The following is a 15945-nucleotide window of genomic DNA, read 5'->3' as shown; positions in this document are numbered from 1 at the left end:
GTTTCTTACACTTCAATTGTTTTCTATCTTTTCCACAATAAAAACATATTCTTTTATTACCTGTGTCTGTTGACTGATATCAATCGGCGGGATTTCAGGACAAAAGTTTGTTTCTTGGAAATTTGAACTGGTACATAAACTTGAAGAAGCCTCGTCATATGCCACTGTTTCACTTATACTAATTGAAGTTTTTGGTAATAATGTCTTAGAACTAGATGTATCAGAAAAACCGGTCGACGATAAATTGGAAAATTCATCACTATCTAAAACAGTGTCACTCACACTTGACAGCGAAGAACTTGATGTATGACGAAGATTTGACAAAACTGAATTAATGTCAGATATGTTACGGTACTTAGCCATTAAGGCTGCTAAAGAATTGTAACATTTTTTATGGTATCCATCAGTGGTATTCACTTGGTCCGGTAACTGTGCATTATTATATTTTAAATTGTATTTCATACGCGCACTCAAAACTTCTTTACACTTTAACAGTTTATCATCCACAAAAGTTATTATATTCTCGTTTTTTTTTCTTGCAAAACACACATTGTATTTTATTTGCCATTATATTGTATCACAATTACTTTTCACTAAATAGAAACTCGACAAGAATCGTTAACAAACTGGGAATTTATTGCGACTGTGACTGGCCATCTTAATAACATGTGCGGACAACATTCACCCCCGAAATTGTCGTATCTTTTGTTTGTCTAGTTTCTTAACCCAAGCAGCGATCGTTTTGCTGAAAATACACATTATTTTTATGATTTTAAATCCATCTGGCTGATGAATGCAACCGAATTAATGCCTGGCAAATTAATTTTGCATTTATTTATGTGTAAATAATATAATATTAAAATTTCAGACATACTAAAATGACTTAAATTTTTCAATTATTCTTCTTCTTTATGTGCCGTCTTCTACCGAAGGTTGGCGACCATCAAACGATAGGTTTCTCTGTTTTGTGCCGCATGTATTATGTTCGCAGCTTCTGGTATTTGAAACCATTCTCTCAAGTTTCTCAGCCAGGATTTCTTCTTCCTGCCCAAACCTCTTCTACCTTCAATCTTGCCTTCGACGATAAGCTGTAGCAGACTGTACTTATCATTACGGAACACATGGCCCAGGTATGACGCTTTCCTCCTTTTAACAGTTGTTAACAATTCCAACTCTTTACCCATTCGTCTCAATACCTCTGTGTTGGTCACTCTGTCTGTCCAAGGAATTCTCAGTATGCGTCGATACAGCCACATTTCTAGAGCCGCTAACTTCTTTATAGTTGCTGCTGTTAACGTCCACCCTTCTACTCCGTAAAGTAGCGTAGAGAGTACATAGCATTTTGTGGCGCGCCATCGGAGGTTAACGCTTAGGTTGCGGTTGCTTAAGAGCTTTGTTTGCTCAATTATTATTTATAAAAAATAGCGTCTGGCGCATATTTAGCAACCACAGAAATGCCTGGCAATTATAATTCATATTTCTAATGTTTAAAAAGTAATGGCAAACAAATTTTTCGTCTTAAAATAATTTTAAATTCGATAGATTTACCTATACAGGTGCGCTGCGCAGTAATGAACGCAACCTGTCTCAGTAGCCACATGGGCGGTAAGGTGTTCAAGGAAGCACAGGGAATAATATATTAAAAAACCAAGTGTCTTAAAATCACTGTTTTCCCGACGTTGCTAGCTCTTGGTCCATAGGCAGGTAGTGTTAACTCCTGACCGCGGAGTGTCATAGGTTTTCGAAACGGACCCTCCGGAAATATAATTGGTGACCCCTGCTCTAGACTTACCGGAAAATTTATCTCTTGCTTTGTCTCTACTATACTGGCTCCTACACTCTCCGGTGTTTTGAGTTTTTGAGCCATCAGTGTACCAGGTAGCTTCAGCTTGTATTGGTACACCTTCCTCCCAGTCTTCCGTGCCTGGTATATTAATTTTGAACTTTGTCAAACTACAGTAGACTTTCTCTATAACGAACACGGTTATTACGGGCGGAGGTAAATTCCTCACTAACCAGTAAAAACATATAATCCGACAGGTATTTTCCTCACCAAATTTAAGGGTTCCTATTAATCCGGTAGGTATTTTCCTCACCAACTCACTCAGGTAATAAAATAAAAATATAGATTTAATTTAGGAATGTATATTATGAAAGCATCCGAAATCCGAATACAAGACATTAATTTCCTTACAATATCATAATAATTTATAAGATATACCCTATTCCACGAACATACGCCTGTTTTGGATTACTTCGACAACGAATATTTTACTGTGCAAAATAAGAAGAACGAAAGTAAATTGCAAATTACATTGTTGTTTATTGGAATAATTATTAGCGCCATTTACTTTCGTACTTCTTATGTTGCACAGTAAAATATTCGTTGTCGAAGTAATCCAAAACAGGCGTATGTTCGTGAAATGGCCCATAGATAATATTATGCAAGACGTATAAATTATTATTTAATATTTACTATAATAAGACAGACAATTTAAAAAATCCATTCTAGTCATTTGATTAGACTGATATCTTATTAATAAATTTTCTACATTTTTCAATTTCAGTTTAGCTTGTTTATCTTTGATATGTTTTGCATTATGCAAACTTTAAATTTTAAGATACGTATCTACCTGAAATTTTTTAATTTTTTCAAAGAAAATATAATATATGGATGGATGCGTATTACAAAACGATAAATTAAAATGCGAATGAAAAGATTCGCAAGCATTCGTAATACGAATAACACAAGAATTTGTATCTGTGCACAAATATGGGGAGAATATGGCAGTTTCGTCTATACAAGTTTCAACTAAGTAAGCAACATATCTATTTTTAATTTCATTTTCTGGTTTGCATGACATTAAATCAAACACAGAACAAGCTGATACGTCTGCTGGTTTTATGTAAGGCCAAAAGTATGTTTGAGCCACTTGCCTCCTACATAATAATTTTTATATTCTGATTCAGGAGACCAAAACATTTCTATACCAAGCTTGGTGTAGGTAAAATTTAAAACCATGTATTTCAGTGTTCGGACACATTTCAATGATTGCATTATGTATAGCCTTTTCAAAATCTTCAAAAATTTTACTAGCATTAAACTCAATTTTGAGAGCTTTAAAAATTTCTGATTTTAACAAATAAAAAATATTGTTAATTTCTGTTTTTTTTTTGTTTCGCAGTAAACAGTATAATAAAGAAATATAATGCCCATTAATTAGCCCATGAATAGTGAATAATTGCAAATAATATGTGGTACAGTAAGAAAATGTGCCATCCATATAATAAATTTCAATGTGGCTAAAAGTCTTATATTTGTTTCACAACTAAATACAATTATCCTACTTTTGACACAGTTTATAAAGAGAAAATTTTCCCTCTTGGTTTTGGATATTTTTTGAGCACACCTCTTCACAAATTCTTGAACCTCATCAATATTGGAAGTAAGTCGATCAGGCATCATTTTTCGTCGATAATTATATATTTTTCTTATGTAACTGACAACAATCGTAGTAATTGTTTCAGACAAATTAGCTGCAAGCGCTTGGCGTATAATTTTTGCTGGTTTTTCAACAATATTCTCTTTGGCTTTACGTTTACAATAGTTAGAAATAATTTTTCGATCTAACTTCTGGCAATCTGGTTCATGATTATGTTGTAGGCTACTACTAGATATTGTAAAAGTTGCACCAATAGTAAAAAATTTAAGTATTTTCGATGGGAAATAAGCCACAATTTTACCAAAAAAATAAATTTATTAACGTTTCGACGCCCAAGTAATAAATAAAAGCCCATTTATTTATTACTAAATAAACATTTTTGTTTATTTAGTATTATTTTGTATGTTGACAACGACACTCGACTAATTATAAAAATGCCACAAGGAAATAGCTTCAGAACAACAGTAAAAAATTTCGCACTACAAGTTGTTTTATCCTCCAGAACACTTCTGCACTTTTTAAAACTTTCACTTTATAAAAAATAAAGTTTTCAAATACCAATACCGCGTAAGGTTTACCGCAATCACTTTCTATTAAACATGCCATTTTTGTCAAAATTCCAATTGTGACTAAAAATAATATAATATAATTAATTAATTGTTATAGGTATTACTACCTACTGTAATTTAATAATAGATAAATAATTCAATTGAATGCCTTTTAGTAAAATCTACCTGAAATAACCATTTCGGTCTTGGTGAGGAAAATACCTGTCGGATTATGACATACCCTTCTAAACGCAGGTAAAAGATTATTTTGGTGAGGAAATTACACCCGCCGGTTATTACGAGGTTTCGCTTATAACGAGGTGCACTAGATGTCCCATGAAATTCCTATTAAACAGTAACACCTCCATAACGAGGCATATTTGGTTATAACGAGGAAAAATGAAATCATAGAATATGTATCTTTACCTGTTTTTAGCGCTGTAATGGCTATAAATAAAAACCTTAACTGCAAGATATGTGTGGTTATCGAGGATAGTACTGTAATAAAATCCACCTCTTAGAATAAACCTCTTCCTGTTCTGTTTATCTATCAACCGATATTGAATATTTTAAGAAAATTTACAATTTCTGATGGCGGAGCCTTATTGTTGAGAAACAATATTTAGCATCTTATATTGCTCCGAACGGCTTCCCTATAGGAAGTTAATGTTTTAGAAAACTATATATTCATAAGTATGCACAATATTATTGTTGCCTGATATAACCAGATCCGCATATAACAAGGTAATTAGTCCGCCATTTCAGTTCTCGTTATAGAGAGAGTCTACTGTATTGTCAAACCTATATACAGGGTAAGGTAGATCAATGGCCTATTAGAAATATCTCGAGAACCAAACGCTACGGAATCATGAAAATTGGAATGAAGGGGTTTTGAAGAGTGATCTATTTAATGAAAATATTTGCATCTATTTGCTACTTCCGGTTATACAGGAAGTTGCTTAGAACTTAGTTTTTTTAAATGGGACACCCTGTATATTTTTACATTTTGGGATTCTCCTTGATGTCTTCTTTCTTAAAATATGAGGTTTTGTAATGTTATAAAGGGTAGTTTAAAAGACAATTATTACCTACCTTTTTTTATGGGAAATAAGCTTACTAGTTTTGATGGGAAATAAGCCACAATTTTACTAAGAAATGATTTTATTAACGTTTCGACACCCAAATCGGGTGTCGTTGTCAAAATATAAGAAATATTGTTTATTATTTTTTGTATCAAAATATTACAATACTTTTTGTATTTTGACAACTACACCAGATTTGGGCGTCGAAACGTTAATAAAATCATTTTTTAGTAAAATTGTGGCTTATTTCCCATCAAAACTAGTTAACTTTTTTTTATTAATTTCGTAGCAATATTCACACCCTGTAGAATTGTAGTAGTGTGACATCAAAAAATCTATCTATGGTCAAATGATTTTTAATATAGTCTAGTATTGTTAAGAATTATTAGTACAGGTAAATTTTTATGTTGGAATTTGGACTCATTGGAATGAGTATTTTATGTTTTCTTAAATGGAACAACCTGTATTTTAGTATTGAAACGAAATGATATTTTATGGTACTTTTTTATTTCTTAAGCATTCCCTATATCCAACTGCTTTAATTTGTGAGTTATTGGTGATTCAAGCCAAACATTAATTGCAACACAAAATACGTGAAATTTTATTGGGTTGGCCGTGAAAATATTCAATCACAAATAATTTTTCGAAAATAAATACATATTAATCTAGACTCATGGTTAAAATTACCAACAATAATTGTTAAGCTATCAAAATACCTAGTAGTAGATAATGATTGTTGGTGCGATTAACAATTGAGCGCAAATTAAAGCAGTCAGGTATAGGGAATGCTAAAGAAATAAAAAAATACCATAAAATATCATTTAATTGCAATATTAAAATACAGGGTGTTCCATTTAAGAAAACTCAGAAAATACTCATTCCGAGTTTCGACCAACCCTGTATACTAAAATTAAACATTTGGCTATACTAATTTTTAACAATAGCAGACTGAAATGTTCGGCACAAAAACACTTGGATGAACCCAAAACAAATCTTTATTTGACTACATATCAAATACAACTGGTTAATTCTTTTACCTGTAAACTAACTAAAATATAATGCGATAATTAGCAATACATGAGCGTCGCGAGTGGGGTTTATAATCAAATGGCCAATACATTACATCACCCCACCCTAAAATCCTACTTATAACTAAATTTAGGAACACAACAAAACTAAATTCCTAAATACTATATTTCGAATCCAAAACGTTTTGGTTCTTTTCTAGATCTTATTGGACGTCTATGTGGGATGCCTGACTCTTGGATAACATCACTATCATTTTGAGAGTCTAGCTGAGGCTCCCCACCTAGATTTCCTGTTGAGTTTGTAGCGGCTTGGATAACATTTTCCTCGTTATTTTGAATATTATTTTCCTCTGAACTATCGGGCATCGTCTTCGCAAAGGTAATACCTTCTAAATTACTATTAAAAACTATTTTAATTTGATTACAATGTCTTTTCCACGTAAGTTTACTCCCTAACGGATTTACCAAATATGCTCTTCTACCTAAAATTCGTAAAATCTTTGCTTTGCACCACGACACCTTGGTGTTTCTATAATCTTTAACTAAAACGATATCCCCCACTACAAACTCTACCTGTCTCCTCCCCCTATAATATTTCTTATTATTTTCTTGCGCTTGCATTAAGTTACGTCTAATTTGTATTAAATCAACTGGGTTTGATTGTTGGTTTTGTAAATCATCAGGTTTAATTAAATCTAGACGCGTTCGCAAAGCCCTTCCAAAAAATATCTTAGCGGGAGAAGTACCTGTCGACAGGTGCACTGTGTTCCTATATGTCAATAAAAATTTAGACAATGATAAATTAATATTCCTTTGATCAATATCTTTTAACAAAAAATGCTTGACTGTTTAACGCTATTTTCAGCAGCACCGTTGCAATGTGCTGAAAAAGGAGGTATTGTTATATGTTTAATACCATTAATTAAAGTAAAATGTTTAAATTCTTGCGATGTTAGCTGCGGGCCGTTATCGCTGACAAGTACTTCCGGTAAACCATAACGAGCAAAACACTCCCTAAGTTTAGCAATCGTAGCCATTGAGGTGACTGAAGACATTGGACAAACTTCTACCCATTTAGAAAAAGCATCCAAAATTATAAGAAAATGAGTTTTTCGTGTTTCGGCAAAATCTATATGCACGCGTGACCAAACATTTTGAGGAATTCTCCAGCCTTGTAAGGGAACCTTAGGAGGATCTGCCTTCATGTGCTGACATGGAATGCAGTTCTTGCTGAGAACTTCAATTTCTGTATTTAATGATGGCCACCAAATATAAGACCTAGCTAATAATTTCATCTTAACTATACCAAAGTGAGCTGAATGCAATTCATTCAGTAATTTATTTCGTAGTTTACTAGGAACAATTACTCTTTGTCCCCACAATAAGACGCCATCTTCAATAGATATTTCATTTCGTTTAAGGAAATAGGGTTTAATTTCTAATTCAACATTTGTGGGCCATTTGGCCGTAACATATTCAGTTACACGAGACAAAATCGGATCTAATTTTGTTTTTTTCCTTATATCACTCACATTAATAGGAATTTCTTCGCTTTCTGCTAAATAATTTAAATTAACAGTTTCCTCTATATTAAACTTAGAAGAATCTAGCCTTATCGACTTATTTGAAGGCAATCTACTTAAAAAGTCTGCTACATTTTTTTGTGTCGATACATGCTTTATATTAAAATTGAAACCACTTAAAAATACTGCATATCGCTGCAATCTATTTGCCGCTGTAACCGGTATCCCATTTTTAGAGCCAAAAATGGATACTAACGCCTTGTTATCTGTGATTAAATTGAACTCCTTCCCATATAAAAATTGGTAGAAACGTTTGATTCCCCACACTATAGCAGTTGCTTCTTTATCTAGAGTCGAATAAGCCTTTTCGGTATCGCTGAGCGTTCTACTAGCAAAATAGATTGGTTTCTCGCTACCATCTTTCAAACTATGCGAGAGAACAGCTCCGATCCCATAATCTGAACTATCAACCGTTAAATTTAATTCTAAGGTTGGGTCGTAATGAACTAATACTAGATCTGAAGCTAACATTTGTTTAATAGTGTCAAAAGCTAATTGACATTCTTCATCCCAGTGCCAAACTACATTTTGTTTTAAAAGCTTATATAAACAATGAACAATGTTTGGGAGATTTGGAATGAATCGATTATAATAGGTTCTGGGTTATCCTCAATAGCCCGAATTTTATCTTGACTTTTATGCAAGCCCCTTTTATCAATTATAAATCCAAGATAAGATACTGATTCCGCGAAAAACGTACATTTTTCTTTTTTACTGTAAGACCACATTCTTGTAAAATCGCTAAAACTTTACACAAATTCTTAGTGTGTTCTTCCCTATTCCTTCCTGTAATTAGAATATCATCTAAAAAAATAGATATACTTGGCATATTGAGAAATATTTGTTCCATAATACGTTGGAACTGGGATGGACCTGATACAACTCCGTATGGTAGACGATTAAATGCAAATAATCCCTTATGAGTACTAATAACCGTATATTTCCGAAAATCTGGATGAATCACAACTTGCTGATAAGCTTGACTCAGGTCAATTTTAGAAAACTCTTGACCACCCTGTAAATTGCAAATAAATCATCGATCCGTGGTAACGGATATTTATCCGCTTCGATAAAAGGATTGATAGTTATTTTGAAATCACCACAAATCCTAACACCTCCATCATTTTTTAAAATCGGTACTATGGGTGTTCCCCATTCCGAAAATTCAACTGGAGATATAATGCCCTCCTGGACCATTTTATCTAATTCCATCTCTACCTGGTTTCTTAAAAGAAAAGGAACCACTCTGGGTTTAAAAAATTTAGGTCTGGCATCTGGTTTAATATTAAATTTTAACTGAAATTTATTAAATGTGCCCAATTTGTCAGAAACTACAGTGGGAAAATCTTTTATTAACCACCCCATTATTTCATTATGTTTATCTGCTTCAATAAAATTTAGTTCCCTGAAACCCATATTATAACACCTAATAAAATTTCTGCCTAGCAAGGCTGGAGTTTCTCGATGCATAACATAAAAATCCAAATTATTTGTTTGTTTTGAAAAAGTTACTGGTAAGTTAATTTTGCCCTTAGGATGAACATTGTCTCCCGAAAAATTAACTAACGATACATTAACTTGAGATAACGGTTGTGTATTAAAATATTTGTTATATATACTAAAAGGTAGGACAGAGACCGCGGCGCCCGAATCTAATTCAAATTTAAACATTTTACATGAATAAAAATGGTATACATTTTTATTTTATTTTAAACATTTTACCTCTAATACTGATATCAATATAAATTGGCGGATCATTATTTGCTGATATACATAATACAGATGATTCAGTTCCTTCTTCCAATAAATTTAAAAATCTATTTCTACATACCCGTTTTAAGTGTCCTCGAACGTTACATAAATTGCAGATATAATCCTTATAGGGACGTACTGAAGGCGGATGTCTTTTATCACACCTGAAACACTTTTGAACACTACCACTGGACTCATCACGATTAAAATCCGAACTATGTCTCTGCATCCCTGAAGTTGAAGGTCTAGTCTTCTTAAATCGCCGTTCTTGTTGATGTGCTCTGCCATGTGATACTTGCAATATTTCCTTACTGCAACTTCCACTCGTTATTTGACACACCTCTCTTTCTTCTACTGGTTCCACTTTCACCACACTTCTGCTATCTACTTCGTTAATGCCAGTTATTGCTGCTTCTTCAATTTGTGCTGTTTCCATAGCTTTATTAAATGTGATATCTGACTTCAGTGCAAATAGCGTATTCTTTACTTTTCCATCATTATATTTTGAAATAAACAATCTGTTAATTTCGTTTCCAAATTTTTTCCAAATTCACAAGTACCGGCTAGTTTTTTTAAACGTACACTCCAATTTTGTACACTTTCACTTTTTGTTTTCGAAGCACCATAAAACTTTGCCCTTTCTACCCACACTAAACAAGTTTTGTTATAGTAGCTATCTAGGCTTTTTACAATGACATTAAATTCACATTCTTCAGGTTTTTTAGGCACGGACAAGTCGGATAACAAGATATAAGCTTCTTCTGAAAGGCTATATAACAAAATAGCTCTTTTAATATTAACATCTGTAATTTCTCTAGCGATGAAATATTGTTCTAGTCTTTTTATAAACACATTCCATTCACAAATTCTGGGATTAAATTCCAAATTTAACGATAAATCTAATTTTCCGTTTTTCGACATTTTGTATTCACTTATACACACTTTAAAAACGTTTTTATCTTCGTCGCCATGAAATGTTCGGCACAAAAACACTTGGATGAACCCAAAACAAATCTTTATTTGACTACATATCAAATACAACTGGTAAATTCTTTTACCTGTAAACTAACTAAAATATAATGCGATAATTAGCAATACATGAGCGTCGCGAGTGGGGTTTATAATTACATGGCCAATACATTACACAGACTATATTAAAAATCATTAGAATATAAATAGAGTTTTTAATGTCAAACTACTACAATTCTACAGGGTGTGAAAATTGCTACGAAATTAATAAAAAACGTAATTATATTTTAAACTACCCTGTATAATATTACGAAACCTTATATTTTAAGAAAAAAGGAGAATCCAAAATTGTGGAAATATACAGGGTGTCCCATTTAAAAAAAAATGAAGCTATAACCGGAAGTAGCAAATAGATGAAAATATTTTCTTCACTCTTCAAAACCCCTTCATTCTAATTTTCATAATTCTGTTGCCTTTGGTTCTCGAGCCATTTCTAATAGGCTGTTTATCTGCCTCATCCTATATGCGTAACTTGGAACCATATGGAAAGCTTTTTTATTATCAATTTTAGAAAAAAAGGTTATTCTTCACAAAGTGCTCTGCATGGTTTAAAACCTAAGATTCAATCATCAGATATCAAATTTTAATAACAGTATACGAGGTATGTCAAAAATATGAATTTCGCTCCAGGGGAAAGTAGGTACCTTTATATTTCACAATATCGAAAATTTGTATTAAGAAAAGTTATTTGGAATTAAAAATTATGTTACAATATGCAATTACACTCTTCTAATTGAAAAAAAAAGTTTGAATTTTTTTTTCAAATTACGGATACCCAACATTATTTTTATTACGATAACTCAGTTATTAGTCATTTTACGAAAAAAAGTTATTCTTTATAAAAAAAGTCTACGTAGTTTAACGACTAAGGTTCAATTATAAGATATCAAATTTTATCAATTTTATACGAGGTGTATCAAAAAATATGAATTTCGCTCAAGAGTAAAGTACTTTTATTTTTCACAATATTGAAAATTGTTATTTTAAAAAGTTTTTCGTAATTTAAAACTATGCTTTAATATGAAATTACGTCCTTCTACTTGAACAATAAAGGTTTTTACTCTTAGCAAAATTTATATCTTTTTACATACCTCGTATAAAATTGATAAAATTTGATATCTTATAATTGCATCTTAGTTGTTAGACTATTCAGACCTTTTTATAAAGAATATCTTTTTTTTTTGTAAAATTAATAATAACGGAGTTATGGTAATAAAAATGATGTTGGATATCCGTAATTTGAAAAAAAAAATTATTTTTTAAAAAATAATTTTTTTTTAATTAGAAGAACGTAATTGCATATTATAACATAATTTTTAATTCCAAACAACCTTTCTTAAAATTTTTTTTCGATATTCTGATATACAGGTCATAAATTTAATCACATATTCTGGGACCAAAAATAGTTCGATTGCACCTAACTTACCTTGGTACAAATGTGCACATAAAAAAAAGTTACAGCCCTTTGAAGTTACAAAATGAAAATCGATTTTTTCCAATAAGTATATCTAAAACTATTAGAGACCTTTTATTGAAAATGGACATGTGGCATTCTTATGTCAGTAATAGTATCTTAAGAAAAAATTATAGTCAAATTTTGACACCCCTTAAAAATTTTATGGGGGGTTTTGTTCCTTTAAACCCCCCCAAACTTTTGTGTACGTTCCAATTTAATTATTATTGTAGTACCATTAGTTAAATAAAATGTTTTAAAAACTTTTTTGCCTCTTAGTACTTTTTCGAAAAGTCAGTTTTTATTGAGATGTTTTTAATATTTTCAAATCCACCACATATTTGTATGTATATTATGGTTAATTACGATTATGGAGACTTGGTAATAATATGAAAATTTATTTATGATTTAAATTTTTAGATATATTTTGAACCATATTAAAAAACAAGCCACATCTCGATAAAAGCAGCCTTATCGAAAAAATACAAAGAGGCAAAAAAGTTTTAAAAACACTGTGTTTAACTAATGGTACCGCAGTAATAGTTTATTTGGAACGTACACAAATATTTGGGGGGTTTAAAGGCACAAAACCTCCATAAATTTTTTATGTAAACATATTAAAAAAGAAGCCGCATCTCGATAAAAACTGCCTTATCGAAAAAATACTAAGAGGCAAAAAAGTTTTGAAAATATTGAATTTAACTAATGGTACCACAATAATAATATAATTGGCACGTACACGAAAGTTTGGGGGGGGGGGTTTAAGGGAACAAAACCCCATAAAATTTTTAGGGGCTGCACACATTTCAGTATAATTTTGCTTTAAGATATTCCTGCCATAAGAGTGCCACATGTCCATTTTCAATAAAAAATCTCTAATAGTTTTCGATATATTCGAGAAAATCGATTTTCATTTTGTAACTTAGAGGGGCTATAACTTTTTTTATGTGCACATTTGTACTAAGATAAATTAGGTTCATTCGAACTATTTTTGGTCCCAGAATATGTACTTTAATTTATGACCTGTATTTTTGTTACACCCTGTATAAAGGTACTTTCCTCTTGAGCGAAATTCATATTTTTGATACACCTCGTATACTGTTGATAAAATTTGATATCTTATGATTGAATCTTATGTTTTAGACTATGCAGAACACTTTATGAAGAATAACTTTTTTTTGTAAAATTGAAAATAAAAAAAAGAATGTGTGTGTACTTTGTACGCACGTAAGAAGTTATACTTCTATTATATGATTATATGATTATAAACGAAATTAATATACTTTTTATTTATATTTTATTTAAATATTAAATTAATTTATACTTACTACTTCTCAAACATTTTTATTAAAACAGTGCCAAAAAACACATTAAAAATGCCACAAATGATTTCTGAACATTAATTGTCGGAAAAATTTTTAACTAAATACGTATTTTCTGAAAATAAAATTATATAATAAATATACTTACAATCATAAAATGTATAAAAAAAAATAAAAAAATAAAAGTTTCTATTGGGATTCGAACCAACTTACCACGCGGCTGGTATTTGCGTTGTATTGGGATTCACCCGCATTAAAACTTCGCCACAGAGACAGCTTGTCATTATGTGCGAAGATCGTCTAACTAAACAGATTAACCTTTTGACATTTTTAACTTATGTAAATCAAATTATTCTGATTTTGAATTGAAATGATTTAGAATTGAAAAAATACAACAAAACATAGAGTAAGAAGACAATATATTAGGTGAATATTGATAGAAATTTTGATGGTAATCAAATTATGTAAATAAAAGTATTACATACTACTTATGTATTTTGGTAGGTTCAAGGTAGGTATCGGAGCCCGTATAACGACTAATAAATTTCGCAATCACTTGCGTCGTGCAAAGTGGCTATTTTCAAATATCATAACAAAATTTGATCAACTATTTATAAAACACTTACCAGTGAAAGATTCTTTAGCTTTGAATAAGCGAGATCTGCGGCACTCATACTAGGCACAGTCTGATGAGCTTTCACATTGGCATGCAACAATCATCTCTTCTATGTAAATAAGTCCAAAAATACAATATGAAAACTATTTAAAAAGGCAGTATAACTATTAACTAACTTTTTGTTTGTTGTTTCTCTTCCTACAAATTTTAAAACGCAACAAGCATACATTATAACCAAACCATGCACAGTCCCACAGCTGTGGCACAGCTGCCATATTGGATAATTTTTGTCATGTCATTTGAACATCTAATCAGAACAAAGTTATAATGCGCATGCGCCCGGTCGCTAGGTTTTCACATATAAAATTTCACCGTCATTACGCCCGTAAAGAAGTATAACTTCAAAAAGTTTCCCATATGGTTTCAAGTTACGCAGACACACTGTAGTTTGCTGTTGCATCGATGGGTTGCCCCATAAGTCCCATTACAATATTTGCTTTAGCTTCTTTTTCCTCAGTTTTTATCTGTCAGCAATTATGCTCCTGGCTTATGTGTTGCTGAATATGTATTAATCTGTGCAGCACTGAATAAAAGTCTGATGTAGATGCTTTAAAAAAAAGATGTTTTTATTATTATTTTCATTGTCTATTTATTAATGCCTATTTTTGTTTAGGACAACTGTTCTTCCTAATGAAGTGGGTCGGCGTTAAGGAGGCTGACATAGTACCAGCCAAAGAAGCCAACCTTAAATGCCCACAGATAGTCATTGCGTTCTATGAAGAGCGACTAAAGTGGTCGGGGTCGGACTAAAGTAGTTAAGGCACAAACCATACATACTTATAGACGTTTCACGACCATGTTAATCTTTCGGATCGAATTAACGCCATCTCTTGATTGGAATGGGAACTAAAATGACAAATTTTACTTACGTGAGAATTTCAAATTATAAATTTTGCGGGATTTTTGATGAAATTTCGCAGGAAATTAAAACAACAGAAAGACAATTCAATGTTTTATTCCATATTTTACTGAAAACTTCAAATATTCCAATTTGTTTTCAAAATGCTAAACACTACTGCTATGTGTCACGTGAAAGCACTGATGTGTATCGACTTAAATGAAAATTTTTGAAAGAATCTTGTAGGATGATTGTTTAGATAAATACCTTATAATCTTTTACAAACTTCCAAAAATATATAGGTCCGAAATGTTGATGACACACTTGTCTATTGGAATAAACTGTTTCAGGATCTATTATATTGTTTTTTTTAATGTGGAGAAACACAACACGGGATGATCAATGTAAACTAAAAATTCTACTCATAAAAATGGAGAGGAGGTTAATACACTTGATTAAAATTGTGATTAAATCTAATTAAAAACGTAACACCACTATAATAAAATAATTAAGCCACAAACTGTAAAATAAAAAGTAAATAAAAATTAATTTAATTGTCAACTGTCAGTTGTTAAATATGACAAGAGAATTGACTTACAGCGACATCTCTTGATTGGAATGGTAACTAATTTGCTGTCTTGACCTTGACAATTTACGTGAAACGTCTATGAGTATGTATGGTTTGTGAGTTAAGGCGTGTTTGTTTAGTTTTAGTTTAGTTTTTAGTTTTAGGAATCTCTTATAATACACACACCCAAACTTATATGGAATCACCATGTATTTCAAAGTAATATTTATTTCTTTTGAAAAAACTTATTGTTGCGAAAAATAAATGTTTTTATTGAAAATAAACAAATCTATAAGACAATCAGATAGTACAGCTCGGTACGGTATACCTATGTTATTTGCTTAAATTGCAAATTTAACGAAAATAAATAAACTAACTATTGCGTCCAAAAACGAAAATATGCCTCCATGTGGGGTTATAGAACTTATAGACCGATCAAATAAAATTACAATACATGTAAATCAAAATGTAATTCCGTACAGGTTGGAATAAATTTTTTATCAAAGTTTAGGTCCAAACAAAAGATATTTTCAAAAAAGTATATGATTCATATGAGGGGATCATTGTTTAAATAATTAAAAATGGATAATTTTTTGCACAAAATTTACTTTTTTAACTGCTGC

General features: G+C 31.4%; 1 pseudogene; it reads left to right on the top strand.

The window, feature by feature from the left end:
- LOC126893162 (chromobox protein homolog 5-like) overlaps positions 1-15573 on the top strand; it is a 41889-nt pseudogene extending 26316 nt beyond the window's left edge.
- Positions 15574-15945: the final 372 nt, after the last annotated feature.

Source organism: Diabrotica virgifera, chromosome 10, assembly GCF_917563875.1.
Source record: "Diabrotica virgifera virgifera chromosome 10, PGI_DIABVI_V3a".
NCBI lineage: Eukaryota > Metazoa > Arthropoda > Insecta > Coleoptera > Chrysomelidae > Diabrotica > Diabrotica virgifera.
The sequence above is the reverse complement of the archived record's forward strand: the minus strand, read 5'-3'. Positions and strand labels throughout refer to the sequence as shown.